The sequence below is a fragment of the Tenrec ecaudatus genome, chromosome 13 (genome assembly GCF_050624435.1).
Source record: "Tenrec ecaudatus isolate mTenEca1 chromosome 13, mTenEca1.hap1, whole genome shotgun sequence".
Classification (NCBI taxonomy): domain Eukaryota; kingdom Metazoa; phylum Chordata; class Mammalia; order Afrosoricida; family Tenrecidae; genus Tenrec; species Tenrec ecaudatus.
The window spans coordinates 57,927,480-57,942,119 of NC_134542.1; the positions used below are offsets into that span (position 1 = coordinate 57,927,480).

At 36.7% G+C, this 14,640-nt stretch overlaps 1 pseudogene; it reads left to right on the top strand.

The window, feature by feature from the left end:
• Nucleotides 1-6,188: 6,188 nt before the first annotated feature.
• LOC142423946 (RNA-binding protein EWS pseudogene) overlaps nt 6,189-14,640 on the top strand; it is a 38,366-nt pseudogene continuing 29,914 nt past the window's right edge.

Consider the following 14,640-nt stretch of genomic DNA (forward strand, 5'->3'; position numbering starts at 1 on the left):
ACTCATATATGAGATCCCAACTGTAGGAGCTGTCACATCCATGGTAATGCTGTGGTCTCCCATAAGATTCTACACTTGGTCACAGTTTCTTTATTCTTTCAGGTGAGGTCTTCCCTTTCTTTGCTCATCTTTGAGCTTAAAATACTTGATTTACCTAAAAATTGTGGCTTTATGTGAGACATCGTTCCTGTTGACTTGTTGTAAAGCTTCAGTAATTGGGAACGAAATACACTTGGTTTTGCTGAAAAGTTGATGTTAGCCCTAATTTCAAAATATTTTCCCGTTGTCCCCATAGTATCCTTTTTCATTTGAAGACATCCTAATGAAAGCAATAGTAGTGTGTTCCTAAGATCACTTGTCTGCCCCGTCCACTAATTATGGAAACACAACCCAATGTACTTTGTTTGGAGTAAGTCCACACGTGCATGGCCCAGAGCCCTCGGAGCAATGCCTTTGGATTTATCCCCACGTTCCCGGAACATGTTTGTGGGATTGGTATACACCTACACTTCCCTCATCAGTTGGGTTGCACTATGACATTTAACATGTACAATAACTGAAAGAAATCTGTTTTCTGACTATTTTGCATGGTAATGATGTACATCAGACAATGAACACTGAGGTGTGAGGCAGGTGGGAGTAATACCGGCTGCGATCTTTAAGTTTATGTATCAACTTGGCTGGCCCATGATACTCAGTGGGTAAGCAGTTATGTAATGACATAATCACTTTACATTTTGTGATCTGATATGGTCATCCTCCATTTCTGCATAATGCCAAGTATTGTCTGACTATCTGCCTTTAGGACCTAACAATGTCAGTAAGTGAGGGACATTGTTCCTTCCTGAAGTGTATGCTCGAAGACACTAAAATTGACTGCTTATTTGTCTGGTTCTCTTTTCAGTTCAGTCAATTTTTGCTTTGTGCAACTTGATGTTTGGTTAGGTGTGTGCTCACATGGGAATGGCGTGTCTTATTGTTTGAGGTATTCTTCATCATGCGAAGGGTACATTTTCTGCTATCTGTATAGTCACTTCAGGTTTCATTTGATTCGTGTAAGAATGGTACACTTTTCCCTTTCTCTTTTCAACTACATTTCTTTTTATGTGTAAAAAATAAAGTTGGGTGTTGCTTCTTTTATTCATTTTGACGGTGTCCATCTTAATTGGGTTTAAGCCAATTTCTGAAATTGCAAATATTGATATGGTTGAACTAAAATTGGCCATCTTGCTATTTGTTTTCCTTTTTCTATCTGTTCTTTGTTCCTTTCTGATTTTTAAAAATTTATTTTGAAATAGTAGTTTAGATATTTTATGTCCACAATTATCTTATGATCTATATAATGCTTTATAAAGTAACTTTAAGGGTTGCTTTATTTAAAAGCCCATGTTTTCAGGGTCTATCTTAAATAATAATAGTAAGCTTTTCAAATAATGTCTACAGCATCATTTAGAGTGCATGAATCTTAAGACAGCACACTACCAATTCTCCCTCTGACCTTGTCATTCTCCAATCTCATTAATTTTGCATTTATATATGACATGAGTAGAAATGCAGTGCTACCATATTTTATTTAGCTGTCTCATTACTTTATAAAGTGATTAAAATAAGAAATATGTCTTTTCTATTTCCTTGAAACTATTCCTAGAATAGTTGCATCTCTGTATTTGTGTGTGTATAGCAACCAAAATCAAACCCACTTCCATGAGGGTTATTTATTTATTTATTTGTTTATTTTTGGCTCCTGGCAACCCAATAGAAGGCTTCTGGGACTGTAACTGATTCCAGGAACAGAGTGTCCTGTCTTTTTCCATGGAATGTCAGATGTGTTTGAACCACCAACCAAGCAATCGATGCTTACTTTGTAATACCATCAGGCCTCTTTGTATGTGCACAAATCCAAGCATTTGTCTAGTATTATATAACTTTTGCTTAAAGACTTAAAAACAAGCAAACATTTATTGTGGTGCATGTCATCTGGCATTAAATTCTCTTGGTTTGTAAAAAATTTTGACTGAAACGACTACTTGCTTTATTTGTTAGCTCATTTCTCTGCTGGGTTCAGGTAAAGTTAAGATTTTCAAGTTTATCCAGATTTTCCTGTTATTGCTCTTGTAGATTGAAATAAACAATCTTTCCACTTTTTCATAGTGTAACCAGATATTGAGAATCCACAGGATATCGAAACTCACTGCCATCAAATGGTGTTGAATCCCAGTGACCAGCCAGGCTAAGGTAGAACTTCCTCTGTGGGTTTCTGAGATTGTAGCTCTTTCTAGGAGGAGAAAGCCTCTGCTTTGAAAGCCTCATCTCCTGCCTGAGGAGAGGGTGCTGGCTTCTAAGTGGCAATCTTGCAGTTAGAATCCCAAAGTGTAGCAGCTGAGTCACCAGGGGATGTTAATCATAATTAAACACCCATACAGAGGTAAATAAGCACTGTTTCATACAAAGGAGAGCATGGCCGTCCTTCTCAGAATTTTTCTCACCTTGTCCCTGGATTTTTTTTTTATTTGAAATGCCTGAGAAATGGTGAAAAAAAAAAATCTTTCTTAAAAAAAATCTTTCTTTTGTGTTTGTGTGTGTATATGTATTTACATAAACCTATTCTGAATATATTTCTTTTTTTGAAAGCAAAGATTTATTGAAAGAAAATTATCAAAACATAATAAATTAGCATAAATATTTCTTTAAATAATACAATATAATCATGATTTTAGTGAATTTAAGATAGTGATAAAGATAAATGATCATTGAGATATCTGTTAGATTGAGAAAATAATAGTAGAATGATTTTTAAAATCTGTGATGTCCTGTCATACAATAGCTCAACTACAAAATGACTCTCAAAAATAACAAAATAAAATGTTAAAATTCTAATCCTGCACTTCTGAATGTGAACTTGCTTGGAAAGAAGGTCTTTGACATGTTATCGGTTAGATTGACATGAGTGCTAACTGGAGGATCATCTCATTCCTATGTGAACAGTGTCTTGTACAAAACTGTAGACTCATACATAGAGAAGGAATACACCGTGGAGATGCATCTAGAAGTCACGCAACCATTATTTCTTCAAAACTCCTCTGATGTCATTTGTCAATAGCCTATGTACTAGTTTTGCCACAATACTTTAAATGATATTAAGGGACCTTCTATTATTTTATCTTGTAGTTGTGGTTTATCATGGCTGTAAAAAATCTATTGAATAAATTTTAAAACGTTCCTACAGTGGTGATGGGATTGCTCTTGTCTATTTTCAATTAATCTATTCAGCTTTACTACCAGATTCCCAGTAAGTTTTAATTAAGTGTAAGTCACTCAAAGATTATTTAAAAAATATTTTCACGATTGTATTGTATGTAAAATTCAGTTATAATTATTAGATCACCAATTTATTGAATTTTGTCAGTATTTTTGTTGCTACGGCCCCTTCCAAATCTAATTGCAGTTATTGGTAGCTCCTTGTCAATGTAGCGCTGCAACCATTTTTATTTATGTGCAGCAAAATTTGACCTTGTGATATTGATGTTGCTAACTTGGTGGAGAGGAGGTTAGTATTCTGCAAGAGGAAGGAGAGGAAGCCAGGAAGGGCAGGCAAGTTGTTAAGAGGTTTGATGAGTTGAAATTGTTGAGTACTAAAAAGAGCATCTGAAATATAAATGCACATTAAATTCAAAAGAGTTTAAAGCCCTATGGAGGGGATCATGGTGAGAGAATGATTTTGAAAAGGGTAAGGAGTCAGGTTGCCTAACTTGAAGAAAATAATGAAGTCTTTGAAGCGCATGTAGAAATTGTTGAATACGGATATGTGTTTTGTTACATATATTTATTTACCACAATAAAACAAGAAGGAGGGAGAAAAAAAGTCAATGTGTTGCATTGAGCAATTTCGTTTTAGAAGACCTCTTTAAAATGCTGCAGAACTAGGGTGTCACTTTGTAGATTGAAGTGCGCCGGCCCTAAGTGGTGATTTTTTTAAAGCCCCTCATATGTGTGTGATAGTTGGGCAATGAATGAGGAAGTTATCAAATTATTAAAATTATCGATGCTTTTGAATAACAGTGTTTCTGAAGAATATTGTAAATACCAGGGACTGCCAGAAGAACAAACATGCTCTAGAGAAAAAGAAGTCCCTCGGCAGGGCGGACTGACACTGGTCGCATCAACAGCCTCAAAGATAGCAATTGTGAGCACGGTGCAGGATGCAACGCTGGATGTACACAGGGAGCTATGAGCTGATACAACTTGTCAGCACCAAACGTCAAAGAGTTTGTGGAAAAGTAGAAATGAAATATAATGTGTTTTTTCCAGACAAAATGTTTGAAGTCCATCTATATGCATATATTTGTAATTTTTACTTGATGCTGCCTTCCACATTTTTATATTCTATTTTCAGTTTTATTATTCAGCTGGGAAAGAGAGTTAGAAATTGATGCTCATATTAATGTTACAGAAAATTAACTGTTTCACTTGAAGTTAGTTTTCTTTTCATGCTCATTGTATGCTCAATAAATTCTTTATTGCTTTAAAATCATGACTCTAAATTTCTTCTAATGCTTTCACATTATGACATAGTTGTAAATGGGATTCTTTCCCCATCTCTTAAAGTTCTCAAGTCTTATTTCTACTGCTTTAAAATCTGTTGTAGGTCCAATATTTTTTAAACATATTTTATTCTATTAATCAAAAATCATCCATCCTTACTCTGTGTCAACAGCAATGGAAACTAAGGCAGGATATTAATCTCTCTTTAATTTCTTGTACTGTCAATTGCAGCTAAAGTTCTCCACAGCATCTTTTTAATATTTCACATTTGTTTTTAATAAATCAATTTTTGTGAATTAGGTGGGACTTTTACATTTCAGACTATCATCTCTGCGTTCAACACTTGAAACCAATAATCAACACACACACATACACACGCACTGCCTGATTCCCCTGCATCACTTTACATAGGTAGTTCTGCATAGTGGAAATGGAGTCCCTTGATAATATCAAGCCATCTAGAAGATATAAAAAGTAGTTTCAAGAGACTGTCCTTCCAATTGAGGTTAAGCAGTTGTTGAATTTATTTCTTATTTTAAACACTGTCAGTCTTGTGTGATCAACTTTTCCCCAAAGAACTAAAAATTAAATAAGCAGACTTCTAAATTTCCCTTTTGTAATCACCGGAGGTAATTGTTTGGTGGTGTAGAAATTTTATTTTAGATCACCTAATTGCTTTATAAGATTCAATCAATTTGTTCATTCTTAGATCCATTTTTATGCATTTCCTGAGTTGTAGCATAAACCTTAAAGCTAAAAGACTCTGAAATGAGTTTTATGGCCAATTCATTGTTAAAAATCAATTATGTCTATAATATCTAGGATCGCATTACAAAATTATTTACAATTACAAATACAATGACAGTGAGAGTTTATAGATGAACTGAAATTTTATTTCTCTCAATAGGTACTAAACCTATTGAGTATTTTGAAACCCATATTGAAATAAATTATTTTGCTATGCACTCTTCTCTTAAAATACCAGTGTTCCTGGGAAAGTTGAGATTTTATGTCTCCATTATGGTGCTTATCAAATTTTACATGCATAAAAATAATCTGTGAGATTTATTAAAATATTTGGGCACCTTTCCCTTTAGACTTTGATGCAGTTAATCCTGGGGACATATTCTCTGGAATCACTTTCTGTGGATTCATTTTATTACTTTTCTGTGGAAAAGAAGAGCATTCCTTGCGGACCAATTAAGAACATGTTAGGAAAGAATGTGAATTTAACCATTGTTTTCATTCCTCCGTCTTCATTATTCAGGGGTTTGGTTAAAAGAGCAGATGTTAGAGAATATATTGAAAGCGATTTCATTTTGCTCCATGATGAAAATTAGAGAGAAACCACATCGTTTTAACAAGCTAGTCTTCTTTGATCGCATTTAAATGGTCACCGGTGTGCTTGTTGCTCTGAGTAATTCTGCAGTGTTTTTCCAATGTGCATGTCACTGCCGTCACTGTAATTTAACTGAAATTAGTGAAGATAGCTGGGAGTTGAAATATAGGAATGGATTAATGAGATACTCTCTGGAAATCTAATTTATCAGTTATTGAAGACAGTATTTGGAGGTAGAAAGTAGAGCAAATCTATAAACTACTTATTCTATTCGACACTGGCTGCCACGGTGGACTCACAGATAAGAATGAGTGTGGAGATGGTGCAGGGCCAGATGGTGTTGTCTTTGGCTGTCGAGCCACACTGCTCCTTGGAGGTAAGTATGTCGACAACAGCGCTGCCATTGTGCGTTTCCAAGACTGTAACTCTTTACAGGAATAGAAAGGCTCATCTTCTCACCAGAGTGGCTGCAAGTTTTGAACCCCTGACCTTGCAGATGGCAACCCACCACCCTACCTGGATTCCTAAGAGCATTACAAGGTCGAAATTAGAAAAGGTATATAGAAACAACACTCTTTTCAGCACCATCATTCAGAGGCATCGGCATCTTCCTTGGCTTTTCTTATTCAATGTCTAATTTTAACATGCATATGAAATAACTGACCTACCAGAAGCAGGTCAGAGGCGCCTAAGTCCTCAAACTAATCTCTTGCTTTTCAACATTTTAAAGAGGTCTTGGGCAGCAGATTTAATTAATGTATGTGCCGTTTGATTTCTTGACTGCTGTTTCCATGAGCATGATTGTGGATCCAAGCAAGACAAAACCCCTAACAGCTTCAATCTCTTCTTCATTTATCATGAAGTTACCTAACGGCCCATTTGTGACGATTTGGGTTTTCTTTGCCTTGAGTTGGAATCCACACTGAATGCTGCAATCCTTGATCTTCCGCAAGTGCTTCTTCCTCACCTTCAGAAAGCAAAGTTGTGCCATCTGCACATCAAGTTGTTATTATGATGCCACATTCATCTTCATGGAATCCAAGTTCTCTAATTATTTTCTCAGCAAACAGATTGAATCAGCATAAGGAGAGGATACAAACCTGACTCATACCTTTCCTAATTTTGTACCATGGGGTATTCTCTTGTTTTGTTCATGCAACTGCCCCTTGATTCATGAATAGGTTTCATACGAGCACACTGAAGTGTTCTGAAATTCCCATTCTTCTCAAGCCTCTCCATAGTTTGTTTTGATTCATAGAGTCAAATGCCTTCACATAGTAAATAAAGCACAAGTAAACATCTTTCTAGTATTCCCTGCTGTCACTCATGACTCGTCTGATATCAGTAATAATATCGCTTTGTCCATGTCTCCTTCTAATCTGAATGGAATCTTTGGCAGCTCCCTGTCAATGCACCGAAATTGTTGGATTATCTTTAGCAAAATTTTACTTCCATGTGATAGCAATGATATTGTTTTATAAATTGAGCATTCTGTTGAGTCGCCTTTCTTTGGAATGGGCACAAATATGGATCTCTTCCATTCAACTTGCCAAGTAACTGTCTTCCCGATTTCCTGGAATAGACAACGGAGCGCGTCCAGCGCTTCATCAACTTGCTGAAACATTTCACTTGGCTTCCATTAATTCCTGGAACCCTGTTGACTCGTGGTTGATCTTCTCGAGCTTCCCTTTGAAATGTTCTATTTCGCTCTTCATGTCTTCCATTCGCTACAACTACTCTTTGATCAAGATCAAGTTTCAGAGTCCCTTTTGACACTCACTTTGACTTTTTCTTCCTTTCCTGAGTCACTAATGACCTTTTGCTTTCTTCATGAATAATGTCCTTTATGTCCTCCCACAGACTTGTCCTCAGGTCTTCTGTCATTAATGTTTAATGCAGAAAATATATTCTTGAAATTCAGGTGGGATAGACTCAAGGTCATACATTGGTTCTCGTGGACTTATTTTAATTTTCTTCAGCTTCAACTTGAACTTTCATGAGAGCAGTTGGTGATCTGTTCCCGGGTCAGCTGCTCTTGTGAGCAGCTTTAGCTGCTGATAGTGAGGTGCTCTGGAGTTTCTTCCCACAGATGTAGTCGATTTCATTTCTGTGTATTCCATCTGGGGAAGTTCATGTGTTTTGTAACCATTGTGTTGTTACAAAAAGGTGTTTGCTATGAACAAGTCATTGGTTTTTCAAAAGTCTGTCATGCGATCCAAGCTTAATTTCTATCACCAAGTACATAGGTGATATCTTTCAGCAAATATTGTGAAATTCCAGGGTCAGGAGCTCAAAAGATCACAAGTTGTTTGATGTCTATAACTGTAAGATTTATCTTATCAAAGGCAAGCACATATAAAGTGAATTTTCACGGGCTATACAAAACATGCATAGCTAAATAATGAAACGCATGTATCTAAATGCCTAAAATATGCTCATTTGCACTATTTAAAAATTGGATATGTGAAAATTTGAACTACATTCCAATGACCTTTTTGCTAATGGCTCTAGCTTGTTTTTTTTTAATTTTAATTAACAGACTGGGACCAACACACAGGTCATCTTTTATGTTATATTTTTGTGAAGATAGAAATTATGTTCATTTAGTAATCATTACAAAGTTCCAGAAACAAGGAATGGTGCTTAATAAAATTGTAGTTCTCATACTATAATATTAGGCAATCTAAAGATGTAGCAAATCTGTACTTTTTCCCTTTAACCCTGAATATTTCTGCAGTTTAGCAACTGTAGGAATTTGACTTTGGGGAAAATATGTACCCCTATAGCTGTATGTTTCTCTCTAGATTAATAATACTTTAGACATCGGGAAAATTTCTACTTGAATAAAAATCTAGGTACTTATTAGCCCTCAAACTCTCAAATAAGAGATTAGAACAGTAAAGAAACAATTATTTCCTTTAGAACATTTTAAGTGATTATAGAAAATATTGTGTCTGTATTGAGTACCAGGATTATAAATTGTTTCTTTATGTTTTTCTGAAAGTTAAAATATTCACAAACATTTCACTAAGTCTGAAAATACACTAATTTCACAACAGGAAAAATAATTGTCATACATTTTCAGTGAGTGACTAATAGCACCAAAATCTGTCATTTTTATACAATCTCTGCCAAGGAATTATGAATGCTTCACGTGCATTCACTCATTTGCACTCAGCTATGACATCCTCCTCAGCTGTTGGACACTGACTTATTATCACTTCACAAATACTAAGAGTAACTTGCAAGCAATGCCCCAGGGAGCAAATGACAGCGTGGTCTTAAGAATGTCCATCATCCTTTCAGCACCAGTCACTGTCAAAGTTCCAGGAATGCGTATCAAACATCAAACTATTATCATTTTTCAAGGCGCCGGATGGTGCAATGTTTAAATGCTCCGGGGTTGAACGCACCAGGCTCTCCATAGGCGAGAAGCCCTGCAGGCTGCTTCCATTCGTACTGCAGAGCAGGAAGCCCGATGTGGCCGGCCTGCTCTGTCCTATGGAGTTGCCGGGAGTACGAATTGACCTGTTCGCTGACAAAGCAACCACCATTTATTAAGCCATTTGGCATCCAAGCCTCCGCATCAAGAGACCAGAAGCTAGAGAGGGCTTTTCAGCGTAGTTCCGACTCCTGCTCTTCCTCCCTCCTCATTTAGCTGAGAACCCACACCTAAAGGGACAGATCACCCTTAAAATAGACAAAGAGAGCTTTTCATTGGATTACTGCAGGAGAGGCAAACGTTCACATTGTGGGAACATGGTGCCGTCAATCGTCCCAAACTCCCTGACGGCGCTATGGGCTGGCTGGGCCCAACTCAAATGCACACCACTTCAAAGACAGGAAGCAGGGCTTCTCCCGAAATGGAAAGGAAGACAAAGGAGAAAGGATGGACTATCAAGAGATTTGAAGTTTAGGAAGGAATACAGAGTATCAGAGGAAGGCATGTGAAGCTAGATGGCAAAGGGGAAAAATCTACAACAAATAAATCTACAGATTATTGCTTTTAGTGGTTATAGTATTCCATTTCTTAATAAAGATTCTAAAATCGAGGAATTATAATTTTCTAGCATATATTAACTATACATTCAATAATGCTCATTAGTAATTGGGTGATATAAAAATATTTTACCAATCCTATGTGGGCGTCAACTGAATAGATACAAACTGAGAATTTCTGAGGCAGAAAGAAGAAATATATTGTACTTTTGACCTCTTTAACTATCTTTAAATTTTTCAAAGTACATGGTTGTATAAATTTCCCTGTGTTTACAAGCAATAACTCTTAGAAGTATTGTGTTTTATGTATTCAAGTCCTGATTGTTTATTCTCATTCATAAGCCAATTGATTTTCTCATAGTTTTCAGTCTCACCCAATTTACATAATTTGTTCTCCTTATTGCTGTTATGAGATGGTATCCAGTCTGTTGTGACCCATAGCTACGCTGTCTACGACGGAAGGAAACACTGCCCAGAGATGTGCCACTCCCACAATTGTTGTTAGCATTGAGATCAATGCTGTGTTGGAGTCACTGTCAATCTACCGCACTAAGGGTGTCCTCCTTCTCACTGACCCCTACCTTATTCACATGATGTCCTTTTCCAAGGATTGGTCTCTCCCTAGAACGCATCCAAAGTACTGGAGCCCAAAGACCCTCATCCATCCTACCAAGTACCATTCTGGTTGTACTTCTTTCCAGACATAGTTGTCTGTCCTTCTGACTGCCCTAGATAGTTTCAATATTACTCGCCACCATCATCATTCAAGCGCATCACCTCATCTCCAGTCTTCCGTATTCACTGTCCAACTTTCACGTACGTATGAAATGATCGTAAATGCTGCGGCTTGGATCAGGCATACTTTAATCCTCAATGTGACATCCTTGCTCTGTAACATTTTAAAGAAATCTGTGTCCAATGCAATAAACTTTGAGTTCTTGATTGCTGATTCCATAAGTATTGATTTTTGATCCAAGCAACATGGAATCTTTGCTTCAATTTTTTTATCCATTTATCATATCATCAGCTATTGGTCCAGTTGTGGGTTTTGTTTTTTTTGTCTTTTTTAAATCCAGTTGCAACCCATATTGAAGACTACAGAATTTGATTTTCATTACCAAGTGTCTCAAATGCCTTCAGCAAGCAACTTATATAATTTGAATATCAGAGGTTATTAATGAGATTCCTCCAAGCCTGGTGCCATGTACTTCATCATGTAGTTCAGCTTCTAGGATTATTTGATCAGCATGCAGATGAAATAAATGTGGCGAAACTCAGACACACCCCTTTCCTGATTTCAAACCATGCAGTATTCCTTTGTTCAGTTTGAATGACTATCTCTTTGTCCACGTACATATGCCACTTGAGCATAATTAAGTGTTCCAGAATTTCATTCTTTGGAATGTTATCCATAGTTTACGATGATCAACACGGTCGTTAAAAACAAGGAAACATCTTGCTGGCATGCTCTCTTTGAGCCAATAGCCACCTTCCAGCAATAATGATAGCGCTTGTTCGGGCCCTCTTCTGCATCCAGCTTGAATGTCTCACAGCTCGGTGTTGATGTACTGCTGCAACCATTTTACATTTCATACACTGTTGTGTTGCACCCTGGAGCCTTGAGCATTGCTCATGCCGACATGCAGCTTGCACTCCTTCCTACAATACTGTCAGGTCTGGGTCATATGTTACCGCTCGAAATGGCTGAAAAATGACCAATTCTTTTCTGATACAATATAATGCTTTCTGCATGGTTCGATATTATGCCCATAAAATCCTTCAATATTTTAACTTGGGGCTAAAGTTGTGCTTTCAGTTCTTTCAGCTTGAGAATGCCTGCCAAGTTATTCCTTTTTGAATGTCCAATTCCTGGTCTTTGTAGGATTTCATTGTAATCCTTTGTTTTCTTGAGCTGTCCTTTGGCATTTTCTGTCCAGCCCTTTCCTCTCATCAGTCTTTCCATTAGCTGCTTTCCAGGGTAACTTTCAGAGTCTCTTCCATCATCCACTTTGTTCTTTTCCGTCTTTTTGGTGGCCTTCTTGCTTTCTTATTTTATGCTGTTTTTTATGTTATCCCACAATTTGTTAGGTCTTCTGTCATCAAATATTCAATATGTTAAATCTACCTTGAGATGACCCCTAAATTCAGTTGGAATATGCTCAAGGTCATATTTTGGCACTCATAGGCTAATTTTCATTTTCTTCAGCTTTACCTTCAATTACACATGAGTAAATGATGATCTGTTCTACAGTCAACCTTTCTTGGCTTGGTCTTGGCTTGGCTGATGATATTGAACTTTTCCATAGACTCTTTCTACAGATACCGTCTACTTGATTCCTGTGTGCATTCTGTCTAACAAGATTCACACATATAATCATTATTTATGCTGAAAAATGATATATTCATTGAAGAAGTTAATCATCTTGCAAATTTCTATCTTATCTCTAGATTTGTTTCTATTATTAAGGCCATATTCTCCAGTATTTGATACTTATCTATTTCCAAATTTTACATTCCAATTGTCATTAATAAACAAAGTACCTTGATTAGATGTCTGATGAATTTCAGATGGAAGAAGCTGGTAGAATTCTTCAGGTCCTTCATCATTAACTATCGTGGTTAGTCCATAAGTTGTATAATAGTTGTATTCCTGTAAATAATAATACTAACCCATATATTTTAATGGGTTTCTTAACATATATTCTCATATATAATTCAATTGCTTAATCATAGTAGAGTTGTGTAATGATCACAACAATCAATTTTAGAATATTTTCTTCTTTCTTGCACTTATTATTATTAGCTCCACATTTCTCCCCACCTCCCCTACCATGATCCTAAGAAACTAATACTCAATGATTATCTCTATAGATTACCTGTCCAGGACTGGACATACAGAAAAACAGGCCAAAAATAAATAAATAACACTAAACAATAGCACAATAAAACAGAAAACTCCAATCAAAAAAACAATATGACATATTAAAAGCTAAAAACATTGTAAATGGGTCAGAAAGGAAAGCAAATGATGAAGTATCAAATTTTAACCTAACTATATCTGCATTAATCCACTTTCCAATGCAATATGTCTGATCACAAGGCTAATCACATGCCCAGACTGGACAGAGGGTATTCGCTACTGGCTTCTTGCAAATGAGAACCCTGAAATTGTATTTAGGACTTTCACTCTCATGCCTAGCCCTCTGCAAACCACCCAGAATTTAAGTTCTAGCATTGTTCCCTCCTCTGGTCTTGGATTTAATCATTGATAATCCTTGCATCACACAGACTGGTGTGTTTCTTTCAAGTGGATTTAGCACCTCACTGAAATGGCTGCTTTTTAAAAGACCTCAGCTATTCTTTCTGATATCCAGGCATGATCTCTTTTATTAATACTTTGCTATTGCACCCAAATCTTCAACAATCCCTTCATGAGGGCAAGTATGAGTATGGCCATCATATACGAACTAATTATTCAAATATTCATTTACCCATCTCTCTGGTTCAATTTAGAAACATCCTTGTTTTATTGGGAAACACTATAAATCATCTCCATGTATAATGCGTATTTATGTTAAAATATTGTTAGGTGTCATCGAGTCTGTTCTGACCCATAGTGACTCTATGTTCAACAGAACAAAAGACTGCCCAGTCCTGTGCCATCCTCCCAATTATTCTTATGCTTGAACCCATTGTTGCAGTGAATGTGTCCATTCATTGCATTAAGGGCCTCCCTCTCCTTCACTACCCCTCTCCTCTACCAAACATGATGTCCTGCTCAGGCACTGGTCCATCCTGACAATGTGTCCAAAGTATGTAAGATCAAGTTTTGCCATCCTTGCCTCTGGCCATCCGAGCATTCTGGCCATACTTCTCTCAAGATAGGTTTTTATGTTCTTTTAGCAGTCCATTGTACTTTCAATATTTTTCTCCAGCATCACAACTCAAATGTATCAATTCTTCTGCTGCCTTGTGTATGCAACGTCTAATTTTCACATGCATGTGAAGCAATGGAAACTACCATGGCTTGGGTCAGGTGCACATAAGCCCTCAAGATAACATTCTTGTTTTTCAATACTCTAAAGAGGTCTTGTGCAAAAGATTTACCTAATGTAACTAGTCTTTTAATCTCTTGTCTGCTGCTTCCGTGAGCATTTTTGTAGATCCAAATGAGACAAAATACTTGACAACTTCAACCTTTTCTCCACTTATCATGATGTTAGGTATTGGTCCAGACATACAGATTTGGGTTCTCTTTACAGTAAGTTATAAACCATTTTGAAGGCTCCCATCCTTGATGTACATTGTCAAGTGTTTCGGGTCTTCCTCACTTTCAACAAGTAAGGTTGTGTCATCTGCCCATCGCAAGTTTTTAATAAGCCTTCCTCCAATCTTGATGCCACATTATTTTTCATATAAGAAACTTCTCTGATCATTTTCTCAATATCTATATTGAATAAGTATGGTGAGAGGATACAACCCTGACACACACCTTTCCTGATTATAAGCTAAGCAGTATTCATTCCCTCATCTATTTGCACAACTTCCTTGATCTATATACAAATTCTACATGAGCACAGTGAAGTGTTCTAGAATTGCCATTCATGTCAAAGATATCCATAATTTGTTATGATACACAGAGTCAAATGTCTTGGCATAGCCAATAAAACATAAATAGAGATCTGTCTGGCATTGGCAATGATCTTATTTGTTCTACGTCTTCTGCTGAATCTGGCCTGACCTTCTGGCAGCTCCCTCTT